Genomic DNA, 27,311 nt, shown 5'->3' on the forward strand with positions numbered 1-27,311 from the left:
CAATGTGTTAGTCTTTAAGGTGCCACAAGTCTCTTTGTTGTTTTAGCTGGATTGGGGCTTATGGCTATATCACAACCATAGCTCCAAATGATGCTTAAAACAAGCATAAATGTTATGGGAATGTTTTAATGAAGCAATTAAATTCTTCCACATCAAATTTCCTCTTTAAGTCAAATGGAATTAGAGACTCCTTGGATATTCTCCTCATAAAACATTACTCTACCTGCAAAAGTCAATACACATGCACTGCAGTGCAACCAATATTATATCATGATTCTATGATTCTAAAAAGAAACTATTTCAAATGAATACACACACACACAGAGAGAGAGAGAGAGAGAGGGAGAGGGAGAGAGAGAGACTGAATAATTAAACAGCTTATAACCTATGGAGAAGAGAAAAGTAACAAAAATAAATTTAAGACACAATTTACTCTTCAAAATGTTGGAAAAATAAATAAAGGCCACATTGTTTTTTACATAAATCATGCTTATTAAAAATGAATTCTAACAATATTACATCATAGGATGCTTTATCATAAAGATCAATACATCACAGTGATGCTGCTTTATGAGGGTCATCAATGGGCAGATAAATGTTTGTTGGCTCATACATGAATTATTCCCTGCATACAACAATAAATCTCCCCTCTTCAACTTTACATTAAAAAATGAAAATCCAAATTTTTGGAATCTATTCTGTATCAACTAGGGATGTGCTCCGCTTCTAATCAGACCGGTGAATTAGAAGCGGAGCGGGGGGCTTCGCCTGCCCTTAAGGTGGAGGCGAAGAGGATTGGGGGGCTGGTGGAGCGTGGCAAAGAGGATCGAGGTGAAGGCTTATCCTTCGCCTCAATCCGGAGCTCCGCCGGAAAGGTAAGTGGGGTTTACCGGGCCCTGCCGCTGTCGCTGTCGCCCATGCGGCGACAGCGGCAGGGCCCAGTAATCCCCCCCGCCCTCCTCTCCCTTACCTGCCTCCGTCCGCGGTCCGTCGGCGTCTTCAATTGAGCCCGCGGTACAACCAGGAAGTCTGGGCCGCTTGCGGGCTCAACTGAAGACGCCGACAGACCGCGGACGGAGGCAGGTAAGGCCCCCCTCCCCCTTGGTCCCTTACTGGGACCAAGGGACCAAGTAAGGGACCCTTACTTGGTCCCTTACCCGGTAACCCCCCGCGCCCTCCTCTCCCTGACTTCCTGACGCCCAGACTTCCTGGTTGAACCGCGGGCTCAATTGAAGACGCCGCTGGACCGCAGACGGAGGCAAATAAGGCCCCCCTCCTCCTTGGTCCCTTACCAGGCTCTGCCGCCATCGCCGCACGGGCGGCGAAGGCGGCAGGGCCCGGTAAACCTCCCGCCCTCCTCTCCCGGCCTTACCTGGTGCCACTCCCCTCCACTGTGGAGCTCTGATTCGGAGCCGGAGCTCCGCGGCGAAGAGGAGCAGAGTATGGGTGGAGCGGCGCGGAGCGGGGGGTCCGTGCACACCCCTAGTATCAACTACACTTCAATACCACTTCAGAAAAGATTTTCTATCTCCTGTCTGACACTGACTCTAGGGTAATGCACAAAAGTATCTCTTTTTGCCCTGGCAGCAATGAAAATTCGGGCAAGATTTATTACTGAGATTGCAGTTGACTGTGCTGGAGATGCTCTTATTTAACTACAAATTTTATATTCAAATTATGCTTTTAATTGTATTGAATTTTATTATTTTATTATTTATGATCTGTTTGTGAGTATATGTAGTATTTTTATATTGTTGTTTCTTCATAGTGTATCTATTCTGTATGTGAATGGCCTATGGCCTAAACATTAATAAATTACTACTACTTAAAAAAAATTAAAATGAGGACTTAAACCAAATACATTCTTAATGTAGAATCCATCGTGATTCTGTAGCCTTGGGCTCATCTACACCAAGCAGGATATTCCACTATGGAAGAGGTATGAAAGCGGTATACAAAAGGCAGGAGCCACACTACTGCTTTATAGCAGTATTGAAGTGCACTGGCAACGGTTGAGGGCCTTGAGACATACCATATACCACTTTCATACCAGTTTCAGAGTGCTATATTCCCCTTGGTGTAGATGTCTCATGGGCCCCAACAGTTGTCAGTGTACTTCAGTATCACTATAAAGCAGCAGTGTGGCTCCTGCCTTTTATATACCACTTTCATACCTCTTCCATAATGGAATATCCTGCTTGGTGTAGATGAGCCCCTTTTCATGAATAACCACACCACACTAAGCTATGCTAGACAAGTAAATAAGTCATTATGCATAGATGCCATTACATGAGGGCTACATCAGAACATTAAACTGTGATTAGAGCACTGTTGTAATAGAACCTTAGGACATGGCTAGACCAGGCCTATATCCCAGGATCATCCCAGGATCATCCCTGTGCATCCAAATGACACACTGGGGATCCTGGGAGCAGGCAGGGACAACCCCTCCATTTGCCTGGGATAATCCTTAGGTCTAGCTAAGGCCATAGTAGTAGAATCATAGTAGATAATCCAAATAGTGTTTATCCACTCACTCCTACTGTATACATTGAGACATCGCCATCTTGTGGTGGAAGAGCCCACTTTTTCCAGATGTTACCACTTTAAAAGTGGTTCTTTTCATGGCGAAATGTCCAATGGATGCTGCAGGAGATGTCTGGTCATTCACGGCATCATGTAAAAGAGCCACAAACTTTTGTGAGAGGCCAATCACAAGCATGTAATAAATCACTCATTTAAAGGAGCCCTCTGTCTCCTCTTTTCTGCCTATATGCACTGTGCAGGCTCTGTTGCTAAGTGAGACAGAGTGATTTTTTTGGAGACTGATGTTTGGCTGTGGGAAGTGGGGCCAAGGACAACCCTCATGGTTGACTGAAAGAGGCCATGTAATTTAGCAGAAGATCAGCAATGTACTGCCCACCCCTGGTCTACAAGATGCAAGAAAGAGTACAGGTGACACTATAGAGGGAAAAAAGTAGAATTAAGAATGTTTGGTCACACTATAGAATTAAGAATGTTTGTTCACATGATAAATTACATACTACACTATAAACTCCATAGAAGCCCTAGAGATAAATATCTAAATAGACACCTAGTACAAGCAGCCAATCTTAATGATACGGATAAAATTATTTACCTACTTACAAATTCATCTAAGTCCATTCTATTAAGCATAGTTTGGTTTGCAGTTAATGCAGCTCAGCTTAGAACTGCAACAGAGGACGATGACCTGGTCTAGGATATGGGCCACTATAATTTATATCCTGATTAATCAACGGAACTGTAATTAATATATATTATTGTGACCGAACTACTATAATACTCTGTTTTATATTGTACCTTGTGGTGTCTATTGTTGATATTGATGATGTTGGCTAAAACCTATTTTGGTTGCATAATAAAGATTTGGATTTGTGTACTATGTAAACAGCTTTCAGTACTTTGGGTTGAAAAGTGGTATTAATTCTAAATGAGTAAGTAAGACAGCAACTATAAAAGGAAGGAAATCATAAAAGTAAAGGGGGGGGAACAAAATAAAAAGGGGGTTAAAATCACTCTTTCTTCAGCCCCACCAGCATGCACCGAACAGGGCTTTAGAAGAGGCCATTTCTATACCTTTAGATATCACCTGCCCCCTCACTCTGGTAGGGTTGCTCTGTAAGTAAGTAAGGGCACAATCCTATGCATGTTTAGACAGAAAAAAGCCCTACAAGTCCCAACGTCCCTTCAGACAGCATAGGATTGAAACCCTAAGTAAAAGGGAAATCTAAGAGAGAAGAAGAGCTTGCCTTTCAAAGATTACAACACTCTGATTATTATGCAGCTCATTTACAAATGATGGCAGAATGCTGAAGTAGGAAGAATGCCCAGCATAGCTTTATCAAGGGCCAGGAAGACATCCAAATCTCCTTAAAACATCTCCAATGGTACAGTGCCAAAAGGAAAGGTAAATCAGTTTAGTAATATATAGTTTTGGTCTCCATTTCTGAAAACTAGGAATATGTTCAAGGACAAGTTCAGTACAGAGGTTTGTCTTCTTCTGTCTTATCATATAGAAGATGGAAGGCCAACTTTGAGAGTTATAACAGCTGACTGGGTGAAACTGTCAAGCCCGATTTACCTCTGGTTCTCAGGTTCTGTCCTCATTTTGCATTGGACTGCATGTTTTTGTTTTGTTTTGTGTTGTCAAATATGAGTATTTTTTCCGTTAAATTTTTTAAAATCTTAATTTTGAGCTCCTTTCCTTCATCCCACACCATCGAAGTCATGTCTGGTGGCAAGATAAGAGAGGGCCTACGTGGTGGCCACTCCCTGACTCTTGAACACTCTACCATGTGAGTGTAAGTTGGCCTCCTCTCTGTTGACCTTCTGCTGGCAGGCAAAAACATGTTTATTCAGGCAGGCCTTTGGCATCTAAGTTGGCCTGTTGCTGAAGAAGATTTGAATTGTCTGGGGACTCTCTGTTATTGTATGTTTTGTGGTTTTAGTGCAGCGTTTATGTTATGGGGGGGGCAAAGAGGTGAGATCTAAATTAAACAAATAAATACATAAATAGTACACTTTTTCATGTAATTTCTCCATTGAATAAAGTGTTGTGTGCAGTTTTGCAAGTATATACATTTTTGTGTGCAGTTTGAACTGGCCACATTTTTGTGAAATTTAGGATATAATCCTATTAATTTTGCTCTTGATGATCAGAAGCCCCTCAAAATGGAGGCTTCTGATCATCCAATGCAGGGTGGGAGGAGCAGCCTCCCATCCTTCCACCCAGCGTTATTTGCTAGACAGGCTTTTTTTGCCCATCTCACTGGAACACTCTGAAGGGGGAGGGAAGGAGGATGAAGAGGCTGCAGGATAGCTTATATCCTGGCCTCTCCAGACTCCTCTCCTCTCTGCCCATGAAAAAAAAACCTCTTTTCCCCCTCTCTGAGGTCACTGTTCTAACCTTGGAGAGCAGCTGGTGTGGTTCAGTTTCTTTGGCTGAGGCAATGGGTTAAAAAAAGTAATTAAATGGGAATCATTATATAGGAAACTGAGTTTGGGAGAAGAACTGTCATAAAAAAGAAGAAAAGATTAATAACAAGATTTTATCATTCCACACCAGTTACAGAGTAAAAAAGATCTAGGCTGAGAAATTACTGATCAAATTCAGGAAATCTGTCTGATTACCCTTATTTTGCAAAATCATTCATTCATAATTTATTCTTCATGTTCCTTATTTTTGCACACTTTATTCCAGTTTACTTACCTGGAAGGGAGGTTATGCTGGGTATTGAACACCAGCCCCAAACATTCAATATTTCTTTGGATTTTGAGATTTCCCACATGTTTTGAAGCCTATTGTTTTGCCATATGGGCTAGAAACTTACTTTTTATAAAAGAAAATAATTAAAGCTAGATTCTTAGAAAGCCAATTTCTGCACCCGGTGCCACATTCTGGGTTTATTCTTTGATGCTGCATTATCACAATATACTTAACATCCTGGACATTGCAGAGCCTTTATTTCAGGACTACAACTTATTGTTTTCATCATTTCTTTCCCCCTTTTATTGTCAAGTATTTTCTCTTCAATATATTTTTTCTGTTCTGTAAGTACTCTTGTGTCTTTTCTTTCCTGCTTCCCTTACACATTAAATCCTCTTAACTTTTCCTTGATTGCAATAGGACAGACGATATTCTCTTTAGTTATTCACTTGGAGTTCTTCTGTTTACTGACATTTGTATATCATAAGCTTAATGCTTCACTCAAAAACTCCTAGAAGTGTGTTAAAAGAAGCTGGTAGGTTTTATGATTATGGGAAAAGGAAAAAAAAAGCAATCAACATTCTAAGTAGCTTTGTCATTTGAAAGTGCATGATTGGACTCCAGAACAGGATGCAGGGATTAAAGCACTTACCTGCCCTGCTGACTCCAGAGAATGTCCTCTGGAATATGTCATTTGAGGCTTTGAAGATGCCATTATCAAATTCAAAGTGTTTTCTTGCAAATACTTACAATCTGTTGGGGAAGAATTATGCAAATAAGGCACAAACATGCCAACTCAGAATGCTGCGTTGAGAACAATGAAGCTCTCTACACACAAATATCTGAGGATTTTGTCTCACTGGGCTCATCTATACCCAGAGCCCTTTCGAGAGGTGGGAGGGATGATTGTGAAGTTTTTTGCTTCAGCGATCATCCCTGATAGGGCACATGCCAGTGAGTTTGCCCGCAATTTAAGGAGAGGTGTTCTGGGGTGATTTTTTTAAAATGAATCCTGACTCTTGCGCAACAGCAGGGTTACAATCCTGCCCAAAGATGAGGTTTTAAAAAAACAAATGAACACACACACTTGGCGCTGAAAGACCCCAAGACCCATCCAGAACATGTCAACAATGCTCTCCCCCTCACCCCTGAAACCCATGGGCTCACTCTGCACGGCTGGTAGCCTGTTTGCTGAGCCCCACTACTCATGAGGAACAACAACAGCGTCATGAGGGGAGGCCACACCATCTCCACACCTCAGGACTTTTGTGAGAGCGGAGGGTGGGAATGTGGGACAAAACCTTTCATCAATAACCCAGGAAAACTGAGGGGGTCATCTCTAGAACACCACGGGGTCAGCTGTGTGTCATGTGGCGCAGTAGGTACAACCTTGATACTATTCTGGAATAAACGGCTGATGTGCATTAGGCCCTAGTTAGATTCTTTCTATTCCGTTTGTAACCAAGACAGTTATTTCTAAGTAAAGGTTTTGTATTGTATGAGTGTGTAGATGTAGGCCAGATCTACTCCAAGCAGGATATAACACCATGAAAGCAGTATGAAAGCACTACATAAGAGGCAGGAGCCACACTACTGCTTTATAGCAGTATTGAAGTGCACTGGCAACTGTTGGGGCCCATGACACATACCATGTACTGCTTTCATACCACTTTTATATTGCTTCCATACTGCTTTCATAGTGCTGTATCCTGCTTGGTATAGTTCTGGCCATAGTCATTTAATGTAATACTATCCACTTCTTTGTTTAAAAACAGAACAATAAAATATAATTGAATGCATAGAATTGCTGTGTTTACTGAGGGGGGGGGGAAAAGACCATCCTATCCAGGCAACTACCTTGTAGTGCTTTTGATTTTATTGGGAGAGTCAAGCACTTCCTTAACAGCGAAATCCTATATTTATTCTCAGAATTACTGTATATCTCACTGATTTTAAGAGGGGCTTATTCCCAAGGAATTGGCAATAGGATTGCAACCCAAAGAGCTCAACTTTACCTAGATCTTGTCAAGAAACCTAGCCTACAGACCATGCAGTGTGCACTATTTTGATGATGATGATGATGATGATGATGATGATGATGATAATTTTATTTCTAACCCACCTCTTCATCCTGATCGAGGCGGGGAACAACAAGAAGTATAAAATACATAAAATATTAATCAAAACACAGTATATATTTTTAAAACTTCCTAAAAACATACTGAAAACATACTAAAAGCTTCCTAAAAACATCCTAAAATTCCACTGGATAGGCCTGCCAGAAGAGATAAGTTTTTATAGCTTTCTTAAATGCTAAAAGACTGTTAAGTTGACGAATCTCCTTGTTAAAATGAGAATGAGACACAGGGTACTTCCTCAGGGCTCAGACAGTCAGTGACTTATTCAAGGCCATCCCAGAGAATGGACAGAGCCCTGCCATCTTCCTCTGGCTTAAGGACCGCCATCTCCCCAGGCTTGCAGAAGTCTAACGCTAGAAAATCAGGCAAGGGCCCTTTAAAAGTCCAGTCAGCTCCACCAGAGGAGCGGAGTTGCCCACATTGCAGGTCTTGCCAGCGTCCATAATGCGTCAGTTGCATGTAGCACCTTGCTGAAACAACATCCTCCTATTTTGTATTAGGGGAGAGAGTTGCTGAAGGAATCAATCTGAGGAGCTCAAGTTTGCTGAGCTCTGTATCGAGTTGGGCCAGCTCGTGGATTTTCGCATCTCTTTTCAGTCAAATTTGTATAATTGCCAATTTTAACAAGAAAAAAAATATCTGAAAGTTTCCAGATTTCAGGAAAAAAGCTCCCAGCTTGGCTTATGCAAGTTGGGTCAAGGTGAGCCCGGAAAGGTTTGGATTTCATTGTGACAGCTATCACTAAGCCAGCAGGATCCACTTGGAGCTTTCCAATGTCTTATTTTCTTCTTGCCTTGTTTGACTTCCATCAGATGCTACCAGCTTCCCCTGCATACCTCAAGGAGCCACAGAAGAGGACAGTTTTTGTGCCCTGTTAATTAATCAGAAGAATTTGTGAGAATATATTCTAGGGTTCTTTAGCTATTACTTTCCTGAGCTGAAGCCCGTCCTTGATATGGAGAAGAAGCAACTAAGGGATTGGCTATTTTAGATAGATTCTAGGAGGGATCTGCAACTAATTAAAAACCCTAAATTCTCCAGGTGGTTCCCACTTTTGGAAACAGAACATTTCAGAGCCAGTTATTTGACCAAACTGAGGCCACTTTCCCTAAGAAAGGCTTTTATTGAACTGAGATTCCAAGTGATGCCAACTGCAGTTCTGGATGGATGCTACCACAAGGTGCTATTTGAATGCAGACTATGCATCTGTGGCCAACATCAAGTGGAAGACATTGTTCACTACATGTTAATTTGCCCTTTGTATAGGGACCCAAGAGAGAGATTCCTGAAACTCTTGTTAACACATGGATATAGGAATGCCCTTGCAGAAACAGTTCTTTTTCTTTTGAGTGATACCAACAGTTATGTGACTCATAAAATGGCTTTGTTTACTCTGGCAGCAAAAAAAGATTAGGAAGAGAGAACTAGACAAAATTGCCATAAACTGCCACGGAGATTCAGACTGCTGAGTGAAAGCTGAGTTTTAGTTATAGAATCATAGAATCATAGAATAGCAGAGTTGGAAGGGGCCTATAAGGCCATCGAGTCCAACCCCCTGCTCAATGCAGGAATCCACCCTAAAGCATCCCTGACAGATGCTTGTCCAGCTGCCTCTTGAAGGCCTCTAGTTTGGGAGAGCCCACAACCTCCCTAGGTAACTGATTCCATTGTCGCACTGCTCTAACAGTCAGGAAGTTTTTTTTCTGATGTCCAGCTGGAATCTGGCTTCCTTTAACTTGAGCCCGTTATTCCGTGTCCTGCACTTTGGGAGGATCGAGAAGAGATCCTGGCCCTCCTCTGTGTGACAACCTTTTAAGTATTTGAAGAGTGCTATCATGTCTCCCCTCAATCTTCTCTTCTCCAGGCTAAACATGCCCAGTTCTTTCAGTCTCTCTTCATAGGGCTTTGTTTCTAGACCCCTGATCATCCTGGTTGCCCTCCTCTGAACACGCTCCAGTTGTCTGCGTCCTTCTTGAATTGTGGAGCCCAGAACTGGACGCAATACTCTAGATGAGGCCTAACCAAGGCCGAATAGAGAGGAACCAGTACCTCACGTGATTTGGAAGCTATACTTCTATTAATGCAGCCCAAAATAGCATTGGCCTTTCTTGCAGCCATATTGCACTGTTGGCTCATATTCAGCTTGCAATCTACAACAATTCCAAGATCCTTCTCATTTGTAGTATTGCTGAGCCAAGTATCTCCCATCTTGTAACTGTGCATTTGGTTTTTCTTTCCTAAATGTAGAACTTGGCGTTTATCCCTATTAAATTCCATCCTGTTGTTTTCAGCCCAGCACTCCAGCCTATCAAGATCACTTTGATGTTTGTTTCTGTCTTCCAGGGTATTAGCTATCCCACCCAATTTTGTGTCATCTGCAAATTTGAAAAGCGTTCCCTGCACCTCCTCATCCAAATCATTAATAAAAATGTTGAAGAGCACTGGGCCCAGGGCTGAGCCCTGCGGTACCATACTTAGAATTTATGGTAAATTCTAAGTATCTGTATAATTTCCTACTGTTCGAAACATTGATATTATTACTGTATATATGTATAAATATTTTCTTTTGATGTATTTGTCATGGCCTTTGGCTAGTACAATAAACTTTGAACTACTAGTCTCAAATAAATTGAATCTGTGTGCTTCGAATTCTTCAAATCGGCTTGTAGTTTCACGAAACCACTCTCCCTGCCCACTTCACTTTTACTTTTTTGACATTGCGACTTGCCCTTCTGGCTCTTCCAGTGTGGCTGGAAGTGAAGGGTCAAGGCATCTATGCAACAGTTCAAGATACTGTTTGAGGACATGTATTGCTTACATTGAGACAGGCCATTGGCCCAAGTATTTTGAGTGGCAGTAGTTCTCAAAGATGTCTCCCAGCCTTTCAGCCCTTAACAGGAGATGCCAGGGATTAAACCCGAGACCCTTGGCATACTCAAAGCATGTGCTTGACTTCTAAGCTGTGGAGCTTCTTATCCACATCTTTCTGCTGTTGTAACACCTTCTCTCCTATCCAGTTGCTTTCCTCCCAGCTAAAGTTCCAGTGGCTCTGGAACTAGGCATGTTCTAGGAATTCAATCTGGATGACTTTCATATGACAGGGTTACAGAAGCTCTGGCCTGGGGCCAAATCTAGCCCTCCTGAGATCCCAACCTGGGCTCCCCAGATGGCCACATCTGCTTTCCCTGGCACAACTGCCTTTCCCCCACCACTGGTTATTTGTGTTTCCTGGCTTTTGTGCAGTTCGTTCCCTATTCTAAAATGATGAAATGCCTCTCCTAAGGCTGAGTTGCTGGCAGTAAGAGCTTTAAACTACAATATGCTGGCCTTTGGGGGGGGATTTTGGGGCTCACCCCTTTTGCCTTCAGTCCTGCTCACCCCTGGAATGTGGCACCAAAGAGCTTGCCTGAAATTGAATTTGGGCCTTGGGCTGAGAGAAGTCTCCATCCCTGTGATGTAAACTGATCCTAAATTAATGTGGTGGCCAGAATGTAGACTTATCTTTCAGATTTCATGTTACTCTGAATTTTATGAAGCAGTTCTTGGCTTAAAGAAAACATAACAAGATGTGTTTTAAAATGTGTATTTTAGGATATTCTGAGAGAAAGTATATTTAGAAATGTGTATTTTCCCATCCCTATTTAGATCTTGTGCTTTAGAAAGTCTGTCTGTGTGTGTGTGTGTGTGTGTGTGTGCGCGAGAGAGAGAGAGAGAGAGAGAGAGAGAGAGAGAGAGAGAGAGAGAGAGATGTATGGGATTAGTGGTGGAAGGGCTACGTTCCTTCATGTTCAATGCAAATAACCTGCCAGTGTGGATGTGCCCCCACTTTTATTTTTTTTAAGAGAAGAGGCTCTTTGGATCGTAGTAAATGACGTGATTTTGTAACATGCCATTCCTGCTTTAGATTTTCTTTCTAATGAATACCTGAAGGCCCCCATGAGTACTTTGAGTAGCCGCCTTTGGGTGATAAGTACTGAGGATTTCATGTTGCCATGGTAAATAACATGACTACAACTTTGTGTGGGTGTTTTGCAGAAAGCGTATTTTTAAAAATTCATAGGAAAAGATGCATTATGTGTGTGAGAATATTTTCATTAGCTTTGTATTTTTAGATACGACATAGCTCATTAACACTTTCAAGAGGCAGCATTCTTTATACAATAAAGTGATGCAGAGAATCCAACAGCACAGAAAATCATATACCAAATGTGTAGCACATTCAAAGGCATTTACACTCAGAAGTAAGTCACTGCATTCAGTGGGGCTTACTCCCAGGTAAGTGTCCATAGGATTTCAGCCTGAAATAGAAGCCTCATGGCTAGGAATGTAAATAAGAACAACAACAACAACAACAACAACAACAATAATATATTTATTTATTACCTGCCTCTCCCTCTGGATCAAGGCGGGGAACAATACCAAATAAAGTCTAATACATAAAATTAGTTAAAAGAGCATATAAAACTGATACAATATTAAAATACACTGCGGAATCTTACAAAACCAAATGCATTGCTTTGCTTTTCCACTTCAATTCAGCATCCACCTCACAAGCTTACGTCCTTCCTGCAGGAGTGGGGGAAGCCTTTCAGATGGCCCATCCCAGGAGATTAATGGATATCTGAACACTCTTGGGGATTTTTCACTGGAGAGAGTTGGTGATCCAGCCAAGACCCTAGTCTCCCTGAGGAATGGTGAGATGTATAGGCCAATGACTCAAACGCATCAGTGCCCTCTGATGAGCTCACTCTACTTTTTGATGTACAGGGGAACTGTGGACAATTGCCTGTTCTGGATGGGGTTGCACTCCCTTTGCAAGATCAGGTCTGTAATCTGGGGTACACCTACATCCATCACTGATGCTGGAGGTTCAAGTGGCCATGGTGGCTCAGAGTGCCTTTAACAGCTTTGACTGTGAGCTATTGCATCTCTGGGACAGTGACAGCTTGACAACAGTGCTACTAGTGTAAGTATTTATTTTATTTATTTATTTTATTACATTTATATACCGCCCCCCAGCCGAAGCTCTCTGGGCGGTTTACAACAATTAAAAATACACATTAAAAGTACACAAAAATTTTAAAAAACATAAAAACAGTATAAAAACAACAACAGTATCCACTTAAAACAACAATTCTGGGGTCCATTAAAAACAAACTTAACGTTATTAAATTCTGCTTAAAATGCCTGGGAGAAGAGAAAGGTCTTGACCTGGCGCCGAAAGGATAACAACGTTGGCGACAGGCGAGCCTTATCGGGAAGATCATTCCACAGTCGAGGGGCAACCACTGAGAAGGCCCTCTCCCTTGTTCCCATCCTCCGAGCTTCCCTTGGAATAGGCACTCGGAGGAGGACCTTAGATGTTGAGCGCAGTGTACGGGTAGGTTCATGTCGGGAGAGGTTCATGTCGGGAGAGGTCTCAAGACTGGATTATTGAAACATGCTCTATGTGGAACTGCCCTTAAGGCTGGTCCAGAAGCTGCAGTAGTGTAGAATGCTGCAGCTCAGCTGCTGTCAGAAGCTGCCTCTTTTCAGTATGTAACTCCTTTGATGAGGGAACTGCACTGGTTCCCTATTCGCTACTGGGTCAAGTTTAAGGTTTTGCTACTAGTGCATAAAGCCCTAAAAATGTGGGACCAGAATACCTGAGAGAGTGCCTTCTTCCTTACCAACCTGCCCAGTCACTGAGGTCATCAGATCAGTCGCTCCTGGTGGTTCCAGACAGACCTATGCCCCAGTTTGAATGCACCTGGAGTAGACCAGTGGTGGCTTCTTCTCTGTGGAAACCCTGTTGCTGGCAGGCACCAACATTATTTTATTTCCAGTGCCTGAAGACGTTTTCATTTCAGCAAGTCTTCCCCGATTGACCAGTGGAGGTTTATGTTGTGCGCTCATAACTGCTATAAATAAATAAAAATAGCATTTCCCAAATTTTGTTTCCCTATGGATCTGGTATCACAGTCTTCCAGACTGTTGTTGGACACTTATTTCTATATTAACTGAACAGAATGATTTTGTGTTATTCTTTCTATTGTATTACCTTGTAAGCTACCCTGGAAATGTTTTACATTGAAAGGTGAGATGCACATTTATGAAAATAAAGAAAGAATATTGGCCCATAGCTCTGACAATAATGCTGCTCATATAAAGTTTCTCGGTGACATAAGGGAGATTTCTTGTTTTTATCCATGGAAAATCATATATCCAGCTTGAGTGAATAATACAGAACGTAAACACTTTTACCCATGTGGTAAAAGCACCACTAACCTGGAATAGTGAAAATTACTCAAAACCCGTTTATCTTAGGCTACCATCCATCTTATACTCAGTTTCCATACCTTTGGGTAGACATGAATAGTATTGTCCTCTTACAGCACAATCCTATGAAGAAAGTTGGAGAATGTCAAGTATCTAATGCAAGCCAGCTGCAGCATGGAGGTGATCTTTGAAGGAGCAGAGAGGTAGCTGCTGTGGTTCTCTCCATGGCAGCTACTGGTGGTGGGGTAAGGAGCATGGTTTTCTGGCTCTCAGCTTGGAGCCCTGTCTACAAGCTCAGAACCAGGAAACTGATCTCCCCCAGGGGATTCATATCTTTGCATACAAGGTAGACACAGTGTGAAAATTGCTTAGTAAACAATAGATTGAAAGGTGAACCTCTGTTGTTGGTTTTCCCATATGTCAAGTGCAGCTTACCAAAAGACCATAGAAGAAGTGTTAGTGGTATGGCTGGAAACATTTTCATGTAAAATTATCATTTTAGTGCTTAACCTTTTTTTTTTTATTGAACAAGCTCAAATAACAAAGAGAAGGATCACTAGCTGTTTTACTGCTGTTATTAGAAAGGGCATTAAACCATATCGTATCATAGATTTATTTAAGTAAGGTATACATTTTGCTTAAAGATGGATACTTCCCCCTTTTTCCCCCGATGTCCCTAACACCATCGCTATTGGAATTTGATTTGCAAAATTGCACAAGACAAGTCTATACTATTTTCCCCTGATCTCCTTAATCTTTCTTGCTCTTCTACATTTTGTTACTAGCTGCAGCTAATCAGACTGATATACAGTATTATAAGAACAAAAGAAGTGCCCTGATGCTGGATCAGATCAAGAGTTCATCTAGTCCAGCACTCTGTTCATGCAGTGGCCAACCAGCTGTCAACCAGGGACCAACAAAGCAGGACATGGTGCAACAGCACCCTCCCACCCATGTTCCCCAGCAATTGCAGAACACAGGCTTACTGCCTCAGGTACTGGACGTAGCACATAAACATCAGGGCTAGTAGCCAAGCCCTTAACGCTATCCAAAGAGAAACTGTAGCAGGTAAGAAGGCCTATATACTGTACACACTACAATGGACCCCCAGGCCCCACTAAGATCATTTATGCCAAGTAGCTAAGCATACACAGTGTGTACTTAAGATCAATCCTTGAATAACAAAGATTAATAATTCATCACTTAATAATGACTTAAGGGAGGTTACTTCCTCTTATGAAATAGCTAACTGCAGCGATTCAGAGCCTGAGGCAATCATGCAGCTTGAAAATGATCTGGCCTATTGATCATTGTTACTGTTAGGTACCATTACTACATAAAATGTGAAGAAGAAGGATAGGAATAGGAAGTGATCTTAAATCCAAAGTTAACCTGAGCCTAGAAGTGGACCTAGCATACTGCTTATAAGCCTAGTGTTTTCCGAACTGTTAAAAGGCTGAAATAAGGATTAACCATGGGCTCATCTACACCAAGCAGGATATTCCACTATGAAAGTGGAATGAAAGTGGTATATAAAAGGCAGGAGCCACACTATTGCTTTTTAGTGGTATTGAAGTGCACTGCAGGATCTACACGACTGTTTTATAGTGGTACTGAACTGCACTGACAACTGTTGGGGCCCATGACACATCTACCCGAAGCAGGATATAACACTATGAAAGTGGTATATGGTATGTGTCAATGGGCCCCAGCAGTTGTCAGTGCACTTCAATACCACTGTAAAGCAGTAGTGGGGCTCCTGCCTTTTATATACCACTTTCATAGTGGAATATCCTGCTTGGTGTAGATGAGCCCAATTAGGGTTGGTGGATCAGCTTGAATGACAATTGGGGATGGGCAGATCAATCTATTTCTGGTTCACATCAGATTTGCATTGGGATATCAGAGAAATCTAAAATGAATTCAGATGACTTCAGATTTCTATAATCTGACCCACATGGACTTGTGACCCCACCCCCTTTTTTTGCTTTCCAGAATTGTATGCAAATTTAGTCATGCCAAAGTATGAAAGCTGACCTCTCTTCCACCTCCACTGTGTTGTGGAGGCTAAGGGGAGACATGACAGACGTGTACAATTTTACACAAGGTATGGAGAATGTGGATAGGAGACTTTTTCTCCCACTCCCATAATACCAGAACCCAGGGGCATCCCATGAAGCTGATTGGTGGGAGATTCAGGACAAATAAAAGGAACTATTTCTTCACTGAGCACATAGTTAAACGCTGGATTTCACTACCACAAGATGTGGTGATGGCCACCAATTTGGATGGCTTTAAAGGGGAGTTGAATAACTTCCTGGAGGAGAAGGCTATCAGTGGTTACTAGTCCAGATGGCTGAAGTCAACCTTCAGTATCAGAGTCAGTAAGTCTGTGAGCACTAGTTACTGGGTAACATGGGTGGGAGGGTGCTGTTTCACCATGTCCTGCTTGTGGGTCAAGAGCTGGCTGGCCACTGTGTGAACAGAGTGCTGGACTTGGTGGACTCTTGGTCTGATCCAGCATGGCTCTTCTTACATTTTGAGGTGTAGTACTCTTTTTTCTTCTTTTGTTTTTGGTGACCTCTACTCATTGATTGTATGCTGAGCATAACATAAAATGTGATGTGCAGTGAAAGTTATGTAAATTGCAGCAGATTTTTTTCCTTTTTTTTTTTTTTTTGCATTCTTTTCTGAAGGGGAAAAAATATCAGATTCCATCAGTAAGGAGAGGATGCAATGAAAGTCACCTGACTATCTGTGAAAGACAAAATGGATTAAATGAAGTCCACACATTCTTAGTGTTGATTCATAAGACCATCCATGCCATTTCCACATTGATCTGTGAATATATTTTAGCCCACAAGGAAAATTGTTTGTTAAATGTATTTTCTGACAAAATAGACATTTAAGAAATGTATTGTATCTCAAAGTATATGCATGTTTTATTTACGTTTCTAAGTGCATGTTTTCCTAAAATGTGTATTTTAGCATTTTGACAGGTTTTTTTAAAAAACTGCATTGCAAAATTCTGAAAAATGCAAAATCTAAAGGATAACATTCTGATCCTCCTATTAGACCAGGGGATGAGGATCACATCAGTTACTATCAAATTGCGCAAAGAACAATTTTTCAAGCATCTCTAAAGGATAATTTTCACAGTAGAACAGATATATAATATGTTTCAAGCTAAAGGGAAATCTTGAGAGGGGTCAAGATTATATTACGTTAACAACCTTTAATGAAACCACAATGGTAAAAGCCAATCATTCCTCTGGTTTACATTTGAATACATATGCAGTTATGACTGGGGAGCTTGTGGTATTTTTTTGTTTTGTCTTTCATCAGTTTATAGTAGCTCTAATGGCAGCTGAGAAACAGAATATTTCATGATGTGGGACTCTGCCTTGTGAATCATGAGATGTGACTATCCTTAATCAGGAATGAGAGAAAACTCAAAGTGTTTGATTGGCAGACTCTTAAAGACATCTTCATTTTTTAGAGCTTTGCACATCTGTTGTCCCTGGAGTACCTTCAGGGCTTTATTTTGCTTTAAAGAAGTTAATTACTACTCCATTTAGAATCCTGGTTTTAAAGCATTTGCTGTTGCTAGTTAAAAGCAATTTATTTAATATAAAATAGGGCAAAAATAAGCCTGTATATTTTCTCCCATCAAGCAGAATTTCTCTGTCTTTGAGTCTTGTCTGTATCTCTCAGTCCTCATCTAAAAACGGAAGACTCTGTGTGTGTGTGTGTGTGTGTGAGAGAGAGAGAGAGAGAGAGAGAGGGAGGGACCATCCTGTAAAATATAGTAGTCATTGTGATATGTAGCTTACTGAAACACTCTCATGAGCTGTCTAAATATTATAAAGAATTGTAAAATGAAATGGGATGGGTCAAAAATCTGCCAGAGCCTATGAACTTGCCAGACGGCCCGCACCAGGGTAATTGGTTCCATTGTCATACTGCTCTAACAGCCAGGAAGTTTTTTCTGATGTCCAGCTGGAATCTGGCTTCCTGTAACTTGAACCCATTATTCGGTGTCCTGCACTCTGGGAGGATCAAGAAAAGATTCTGGCTCTCCTCCGTGTGACAACCTTTCAAGTATTTGAGGAATACTATCATGTCTCCTCTCAGTCTTCTCTTCTCAAGGCTAAACATTGCAAGTTTTCTTCAGTCTCTCCTCACAGGGCTTTGTTTCCAGACCCCTGATCATTCTCAAACTTTTTGGCTGAAATTTGCCAAGATAACAACATTTTGGTATATAGATCTGGAATCCCTTATATGCATTACTCTGAATCCAGATCAAGACCCAAACTGACTGAGCAGACCAGATTGAGTCAGATTGGGTTCAAAGCTCTTTAGACAACTTTGAACCAATCTTAGCTGATGCCAACCCACTGCCCTTGCCTGCCTGCGGGACTTACCTGACCTGTCCACTCATGCCCAGCAGTCATCTCTCCTCCATGAGAGCGCCATTGTTAAGGAAGATGGGGGCTCTATATTTTCCTAGATCTAATGTTGCAAACTATGGCAGTCATAAAGGGCCATTTTGGGGAAAAGGAGCGGGGGTCGGGGGATCCGATAGAGTCCTAAGCACCTGCCGAGCAGCTGCTCAGGGGGCACCCAGGAAACTACAGCATCCAACCAGCTTTGGATGTCCAGATTTCACTTCAGTCCCAGATCCAAAGTGGGTCAGACTGGGCCTGAATTGGGATGAGGTGGATCAGGGCCAATTCGGAAGCTCTGAATTAGCCGCCAAAGTGGGTTGCGTTGGGGGGGAGGATTTGCCATCTTCTTGACCAGCCCTTGAACTCTCTCCTGTAACCTATCCCCAAAATGCAGACTGGCATTTTACAGGGTCAAATACATTAGATTGTTACTAATATTAGTCCTACTTGAAATGAATGAGGCTTATATTAGATTAACATTGGCTACAGCCATAACAGTGCAATCAATTAAGTAAATCCCAATGAATTTGGTGGGTTTCATTCCACAGTAAATGTGCATAGGATTACAGTTTAGTGGCCTTTCATAAGGCCTGGGCAATCAGGGTGTTATGTGATCATTTCAAGTTTCCTTCCAAACTGCTTTTTCCCCCCAGGACAAGGATTTCAATTACCTACATGTTCCCACAGCATGTCAATAGTTCCCCAAATGCTTTATTTTTCTACTAGCAAGCTAAGTCCAAACACAATGGCACAAAGTGCATTCAGCCTTCATCTGCACATACCCTCCAACTCTAGTGCTGTGGTTGCTATCGTTACAATGACAGTTTGCACTCAATCATACATGACACAATTGTCAAAAGCAAATGATGTCTAATGCATAACTCTTATCACATGGCAGAAATGTATGCTGAGTGGTGGGATGCTGCCAAATTCCGCTTTGGGACAGTCGAAGAATGTTCAGAGACCATTGCTCACCATTTCACTGTTCATATCACACTATAAACTGCATGAAAAGCATGAGGTTTTGCGATCTGCAAGAGACAGTGAGCCTCTTGTGCGATGCTTTTTGCTAAACCCTGCTCACTCACTAACCAGAGTTGGATTGTCTGCAGCAGGATTAGCGGCTCTAACCGTGGCTTAATGTGTTGTGTGCAACAACATGGCTTGTGGTTAGGGCTAACCTCAGAAAACCACAGTTTTGCTAACCGCAGAGCCGGAAGTGTCATCTGAATAGGCCCAATATTCATATATGCCAAACGTGCATGTGGGGGGGGGGCAGCGGCAGGGTGGGGGAGACACTCAAATTAACTTTGCAGTAGATGTTTGTCCTTCCATTGCTTAACTTATGTGGGGTGCTCTGTCCTGGCACTTGCAGTTGTTGGAACAGAGTGTACTTGGGTTTGGGGACTTAGTTTTGGGAGACCCAACGCTAGGTACCCATTAGGGTCCTAGGCAGAGACGTGTTAGGAAGGTGCTGAATTTCCCATGTGTCTTGGGAGACCAGGCTCTTTTGTGCAAAGTGCCCCCTTTATTTGCAAAGTGCCCTTTTCTCATAGGGCAATATCCAACAATGTCATCGTGTCAATGCAATTTAAGTTGTGCTCACATAAAGGACCTTTGGTGCAACACCAATTGCATTAGTTAGTGCAACAGACCTTCCAGGGAATCCCATTGCGTGAACTGATGCTGTTGGTGTTGTGCTAGCAATCCCTTACACTAGCGCAATGAAATTTGAGTTAGTGTGATGATATTGTTGGATACTGCCCAATGTTTGTACTTAAAGTTCCTGATTGTGAGCTCTAAGCATGCCATGAGACCTAGGAGATATAGCCAAGTGGCCTATCAACTGAGTTATGGGTTTCCTGTGTGGGATTTATATATTGCTGGTGGTGTGCTGTGAGGTGATGAGTTACATCACATCCTGTCTTCTGCTGAAATAACGAGGGCAAGGCTGTTGTTGATATGAGGCAGGCTACTTTCTTACATTTCCCCCTCTCACTGTAGTTGATCTGTGAGGCAAAGAAAAGTGTGTGATACAGAAACTGTCACATACACAGAGAATCATATGCACCTATGAGAATGGATAATATAGAGAGTTAAGTTGCAATACAGTGTGGTTTGTTTGCCATTTTTGAGAAGTTTTTTTTTTAATGCAAGTGTTCCAATGCAGACGCGGTTACACTTCTGATACAAATTGGAGCTGAGATTAAATTTGTCAGAAAACATTTTTTTCTGAGAAAAAAAATCTGAGATTTTTTTCTCCCCATCTTACTAAAAACGGCCACTTCGCAGAACTTTATCTTGATATTTTTTCAACATTTCTTATTGTAATGGTCACCATTCCCACTCCACCTCTCACACAATGCCGTAGAATGGCAGTAGGTCTGAGACATAGCATGTAATCTGCCAACACAGCTCATACTGCTGCTACTTGCAGCAGCAGCAATAATAATAAAATAATAAAACCTGGGCGGCGGGGTGGGGGCGAGGAAATGAAAGAAGCTGAGCTATTGCCACTTCTAAGGATGAAGGTGATTCTCACCCCTGACAAACTGTCAGAGATTTTTTCCTCACCCTGAAGAAATCCAGTGAAATAGTCTCTCTCACCACACCCCAATTTCTCTGCATAGAAATAGGGTGGATAATTTTGAGAAGCTCTAAGTCAAATGTATTTGTCCCCCTCAGCCCACTCTGGAAGGAAGAGAAATGTCTGGGGCCTGTGGCACCAAGGAGGGTGTCTTTGTTGAAATGGCCACAAACGTGGTCACTGCTAACAGGTAAGCAATACCTGTGATAACCCTCTATGTAGCACACTCCTTGTCCCTTAGACCGAAAACAGCCTTGACAGGGAGGAGAGATTATGATGCAAGTGCTCATTTATCTTGCTTTCGAGCAAGTGGTGCATAAAGAGCAATACCATGAGTTGACACTATGGCTTATGACCTCCACGAGCCGCAAATTCCTATTAGCAGGGTGCAGGCAGGCGTGACGCACTGCCATAAGTCAATTGCAGAGAGTTACTTCAGTGCTGTAGAAACGAGCTTTTGCGGAAATTACAGTACATTGTGTGTCAGCGGCACAATAATTTCAATTAAAAATGCTAATGATGGAGTCCGGGTTGTCTACTAACAACGATAAAGCACTTGGCTAAGAATAGAAGTCACCAAATTGAATGAATGAGGGAGTGAATGAATGAATGGATGAATGAAGTCAAGTGTGGAGAAATTCTCAGCAGCTCTGGGCTGCACAGCTGCCATCAGAACTTCAGCAGCACCTTAGCTTATCTGATATTTATTCAGGACTCTTTACTGCAGTTCATGACAGCATCTGCCTTCCTGGGCACATCTGTGCTATCTATTCGGTTGTGCTAGTGCATGCAGTGCAACAATTTTCATTTTCTTTTTCTATTTCATTTAATTTGAGCTGTGTTGAAATTGTCTTTCAGTTTGATTTTATCTTCATTTTACCTTTATTTTATTTTTAATCTTCATTTTCATTTCCCATTGTTTTCAATGGAGACCCATCCTGTCCTCCACTACCAGTGCCTTTAGTGTTTTCTTTGCAAATGACATAAATAGTTCAGATATTCTTTTACTCCCCCTGTTTAATTTCAGTGATATTAGTGGAGTTTTTTTAAAGGGAGGGAAGCTTTGCTATAAGATTCCCATCACTCTAAGCTGAATTATTGGCTAGCCTTCTCCTTACCTTTCTTCACAGATGATGAAGATTGGTGGAGGAAACCAACATGGCTCTACATAGTTGTGTAGTGTGAAAATGCACTGGAAGAAAACATATAACATACTATTGTGGTGAGTTGTGTGTGCGTGGGGTCCTAGGTAATGCAGTGGGATCTATAGGAAGCTAGATTGTCTGAAGCAGTCCATTTTCTGAAAGACTTAGATGCCACCAGCTCTTTTGAGGTTTCATAATCATGTGTGATGGATTTTGACACAACCACACCAAAAGCAAGATGTGGTCAAGCTCTGGTTCCACAGATGCCCTTCCTCATTGTGGCTCAAAAATCACCAACGAAAATAAAGGAGCTTTCTGAATATACTCCAGAAGACAAACTGGGAAGAAGTACAATAACATCTACAAAAGCTGTTTCAGAAACCAATTTTTCAGTGGTCGTTTTAATAAAAGGGAAGCAAATGGAGCTATAGAAAATGCTGGAATGCTGTTCAGTTTGGCATTGGAAGATAAATACAAGAGTGGGTTTGTCTTTGAAAGTGTTTGTCCTTTTATCACAAACATCTACCATTTAATTCACCACATATTCTCTTTAATTAAATCACTTTCCTACACATGATTGCTAAACCTGTCATGGCAACTATATTTACAGAGATATCGGAGAAGTGTTTGACACTTTGAAATGAATTGAAACTAGCTCAACTGGATTCTTAGATGTGTCAGTGAAATATGCCGCTGATGGTGGAGATTGCTTAGGTGGAGGTGGAAGGGGTCAGTAAAGCAGAGGAACCTCCAGCCACAGGCTTAATTCAGCCCATGGAAGTTTTCTATCTGGTCTGTGGAACCACCATGGATTCCTCCAGGGAATGTGTCTTGGCTTTCCCCTGGAGGAATTCCTACTGTTATCTCCAATCTGTTCAACCTGTGCATAAGCCTTACTCCCTAAGGGGTTGCAAACCAAAAGTCATTCCTAGAATGCAGCAGGAGAACAAAATACAGTGGATGATGAATGATGAGGTGGTACAACAGGAAGATCCACCAGTGTTTGGGGTACACGAAAGCATATCCCTGTGGATTCAGGTAAGGGCTTGACATACTTGAAAGGATAGAGTGTAAGTTTCCACATTGTTCTCATGGACTGTAATTATATTCTTCCCCTCTCCCAATGTATAGACCCTATTAGAATGGGGAGTGTATTGGGGAAAGAGCCATAGTTCAGTGGAAGAATGCTTGTTAAATATAGATTTCAGGTTAAATCTGAGGATGTGCAAATTTCTTCATGGGAATTTCCCTGAGTATTAGCAATAACAACAGCAAGACCCCTTTTGCTGCCATCAAAATACTCAGATGTTTTAACCAAGGAAAAGCTTGCAATTTTGCTTTTAGTGTCATTGTAGATGATATCCTTACCAGCGGTAACATAGGCATGTGCAGAACAGTCTCCCAGCCCATGAGTCTTCATGGGTTCGATCCAGATTTAGTCATTCTTAGAGTAAACCCATTGAAATCAGTGGGACTCAAGTTAGTCATTACTAGCTTGAGTCCCTGGATATCAGTGGGTTGACTCTAAGTATGATTAAATCTACATCCAATCCCATGAGTCTTATCAAAATTCTTGTTTTATTTCCTTCCTAATTTTTCACAAATTTTGCCCCCAAATTTGCTTCCAAAACCACTTTGGATTAAATTTCAACATCAACTCTAGTGAAAGGACTGGACTTTACACGGAAATATTTGAAGCAGCAAAGTGAGAAAGACACCACCACCACCACCACAAAACACCTTGGAGACCTGGGTTTCAGATGATGAACCTGTGAAAAGTAGTGCCTGAATTTGCTTTCCTTTTCCCCCTCCTCCTCCTCCCTCCCAATCCCCTTTCCTTTTGTGTCATGTCTTTTAGATTGTAAGCCTGTGGGCAGGGACTGTCAAGAAATACTTTTGTAAGCTGCCGTGAGAGCCTTTTTTGGCTAAATGGCGGCATAAAAATCCTTAAATAAATAAAATAAATAAATAAAAGCTGAACGTGTTGCAACAGAGCAATGTATGATATGGCCCTTTGGCCCTACGAATCTAGATCAAGAGTAGGCAACTTGTGGCCCTCCAGATATTTTTGCCTACAACTCCCATGATCCCTCACCATTGGCTCTGCTAGCTAGGGCTGATGGGAGTTGTAGGCCACAAGTTGCCTTCCCTTGATCTAGACAGAAAGGATCATGTTAACAATTGCAAGCATCACTTATTTTCTAAAATTAGAGGATGCCGACCTTGCATGCCACAGCCCTAGAAGCTATGTGCCCTAATATAAGACACATGTCCGGAATGTGTGGTTATTCAGCATGAAGGGAACATGTTAAAACATGCTATTATTTATTTTTAAGTCTCATATTCTTGTGCTGAGCTCCAGTGTTGAGAAGATGTTGTAGGACTAGAGTCCTAATGAGCCCTGGTTCAAATTAAGCCTTGATTATATAAAATGGTGAAAGTTAAGAAACCATTCACAATTTCATTATAAAAAGAGCTAAATGTCATTTCCTGATCTTATTATTTGAATATCAAGTATGCACTTTAAATAAAGAGGGTAATAATTAGAGAGCCGGCTCAATTTTTCACAGGCAACATTCCCTTCTGCAAACACTGAAATGCCTTAATGAGAAAAAAGGACACTGAGTAAAATGATTAAAGTATTCATAAATCTGTTGTTTACTATCATTTTAGCTTCAGAGAATAAGTGTGTTTCAGTTTGGTCTTCATCTTGAAGCTGCCAAGCAAACACCAGTGAAGTTAAAGGAAATACTGTTATTAGCTTTCTCTTTACTGCAAGATGGATTTGCAAAACATGGGTTAGATCCAAGATCTGCCTTCCATGAATGGAAGCAGCCATCGTTGAGAGGAAGGACTGTGCTCACAGAAATTCCCTCCACCATTTTTTATTTTATTTTTTTGGATATCCTACTTTCCACCTCATACCTTCCCATTAACGAGGGCCTCCTGTCTCTCTGTAGCATTTTCAGGAGACTGGAGGAATTCCAATGGGAAAGAGAGTCTACGGAAGTCCACTTCTGCCAACAGAGTTGATTCAGTGAAAACATGGATCCAACCCATTGTGTTTACATTTCAGTAGAAGAGCAGGAAATAAATAAATAAATAAATAAATAAATAGCAGTAGTAAAAAGATAGACAGAGGCAGGATCTACACTACTGCTTATAATGGTTTATAATGGTTATGACAACTGTTCAGGCCCAGGACACATAAAGTATACCGTTTTCATACCATTTTTAAAGTGTTATATCCTGCTTGGTGTAGATCGGGCCACAGTCTTTTTGGAAGACTCTAAACCTGTTATTCCTGTATTACCAAATTCTTTAGACACTATTAAAGGATCTGTGCTTTTTACATCAAATTAAACAGAGTGCTGTGTTACTGACATAATATCCAAGGCAAGATAAATTACATGAAAAGTATATTTTAATGAGCCAAACACATCTGTTTCCAAGAAACTAAAACAGAAAGGTGCTGACAATGCAAATAAAGACACTAAAGTATTAAGGCAGACAGTTGTTCTATACCCCCCCAATAAATAAGATAACTAATGGTTCAATTCTATAAATGTCTTCTCAGAAATAAGTCCTATTGTTTTTATTGAGCTATAATTCTATGCAAATTTACTATGGGGTAAATCTCATCGAGCTCAATGAGTAAACATGCATAGGTTTGAGGTGCCACTTTATGGTAAAGTCAGGTGAGAAACCAGTTATTCTTAGATACACATAGATAAAGGACTGGCTATAGAATAACAACTCTGGGTGAGGTAAGCAGCTGACATATATTTGTCAAAGGGAAATGTATTCAGATGTGTAAAAATCAACTCACAGTACTTTTGGATTTACAAAGAGGAAGCTAATTGCCAGATTGATTTGACTAAGCTCTGACAAGAATTCAGTTCATTAAATTTTGTAACTGAATTAATAAACGTTTATGACATTTGCTGGAGGTACGTAAGCAGAAGCTGGGTAGCCATCTGTCAGGGATGCTGAAGTTGCATTCTACCTTGTTGATCCTCCAGTGAGCAGAAGAATGGACTAGATGATCTCTAAGTCCCCTTCCCAACTCGAAAATGTACTTCTAAATTTGGTTTGGGTGGACAGAATGTAGCTGTCCTCTACTAACCTAGGAGCAACATTTCTTCATTTCAAAGCAAGCTTTTGTGGTTTTTGTTTGTTTTTAAAGGGGAATCCTGAGACACATGACTACTCCCTATATCCCTGACTACCCTCCCCACAATGCTTTCAGGAGAAAAAAGGGAGGGCAATTTGTGGGCAGATCCGGTGATCCCCACTGTTATTGTGTCAAACTTGTTCCTGGCCTATAATCCTGTTTCCCTATCTGTATACAAGTCAAATTTTAAGACGTTATGGTTGTTATTTTAATAATGTTTTAGTTTTTAAATGTTTTAATCAGTTTTATGTATTTTATAATATTTTGTATTTTATGTTGTTCCCTGCCTCAATCCAGAGGGAGTAGTGGGTAATAAAATTATTATTATTATTATTATTATTATTATTATTATTATTATTATTATTATTATTATTGGTTTATCCCAGGTCCTGAGGTTTGGCCATGCTAAAGTGTGATGTGATGTCCTGAGAATAGGATGGGATGTTCTAACGATGTGCTGAAAGATTGTTGCGTATCATTGGCTATAAGCCGAGTGAAGGATTTTTTTTCTTAATTTACAGTTTCACTGAATATGTGTAAGAGTGGAGTTATAAGAGTTTATTGGCATAACATAGAGAAAGAAGCTTTGGGGGGGGCATAAAATGGGTTTAACTATATGCACAAGTGATGGGGTAATGCTTGAATGTTAAGGGGGGAAATAAGAGTACAAACATTGTATCAAGAGTTAGATGCTTTGGTTTAGATGAGGCCTGATGTGTTCTGGGCCAGCTGTAGATCGATGCAAGCAGCTGCTGGCACCCAGCTGGGTCTCGGTACATCAGCCTCCATCCAGTGGTTGGGGAGGTGTAGCTTGCACTGGGGAGGACTCCTCCATACATTGTTCAGGTCTGCTGTTGTGCTTGGCCCTGCCATGCTCTGGGTCATTCACCTGGGAGGAAATGATATGGGCCTTCTGAAAGGGAAGGCCCTAATTTTACAGGCTACGGCAGCTTTCACACCATCTGGAGTTGGTGGCTGGACACTTGGATAATGTGGTCAAATATATTCCCTAGATGCCAATGGCGAGAAGGATGGGATGCCCATACTTTAAATAGGGCAGTCAAGAACGTAAACAGGGAGATCCAGCTTTCCTTACAGGATAGGCAGGGAATAGTCATTCCCCACCCTGTTATTATTCCTTCCTGAGGGATCTTTATAGGGCAGATGGAGTTCACCTCTCTGATACAGAGAATGATATTTTCCTGCATGATCTACATGCGAGCCTGTTGGAATTCATCCTGGACAGGTGTGGGTAGGGAGCCGCAGCTGAGGTTTTTCTCTCTCCTGTGGTGGGTAGTGTTGGAATCTCATGA

This window comes from Elgaria multicarinata, chromosome 5, assembly GCF_023053635.1.
Source record: "Elgaria multicarinata webbii isolate HBS135686 ecotype San Diego chromosome 5, rElgMul1.1.pri, whole genome shotgun sequence".
NCBI lineage: Eukaryota > Metazoa > Chordata > Lepidosauria > Squamata > Anguidae > Elgaria > Elgaria multicarinata.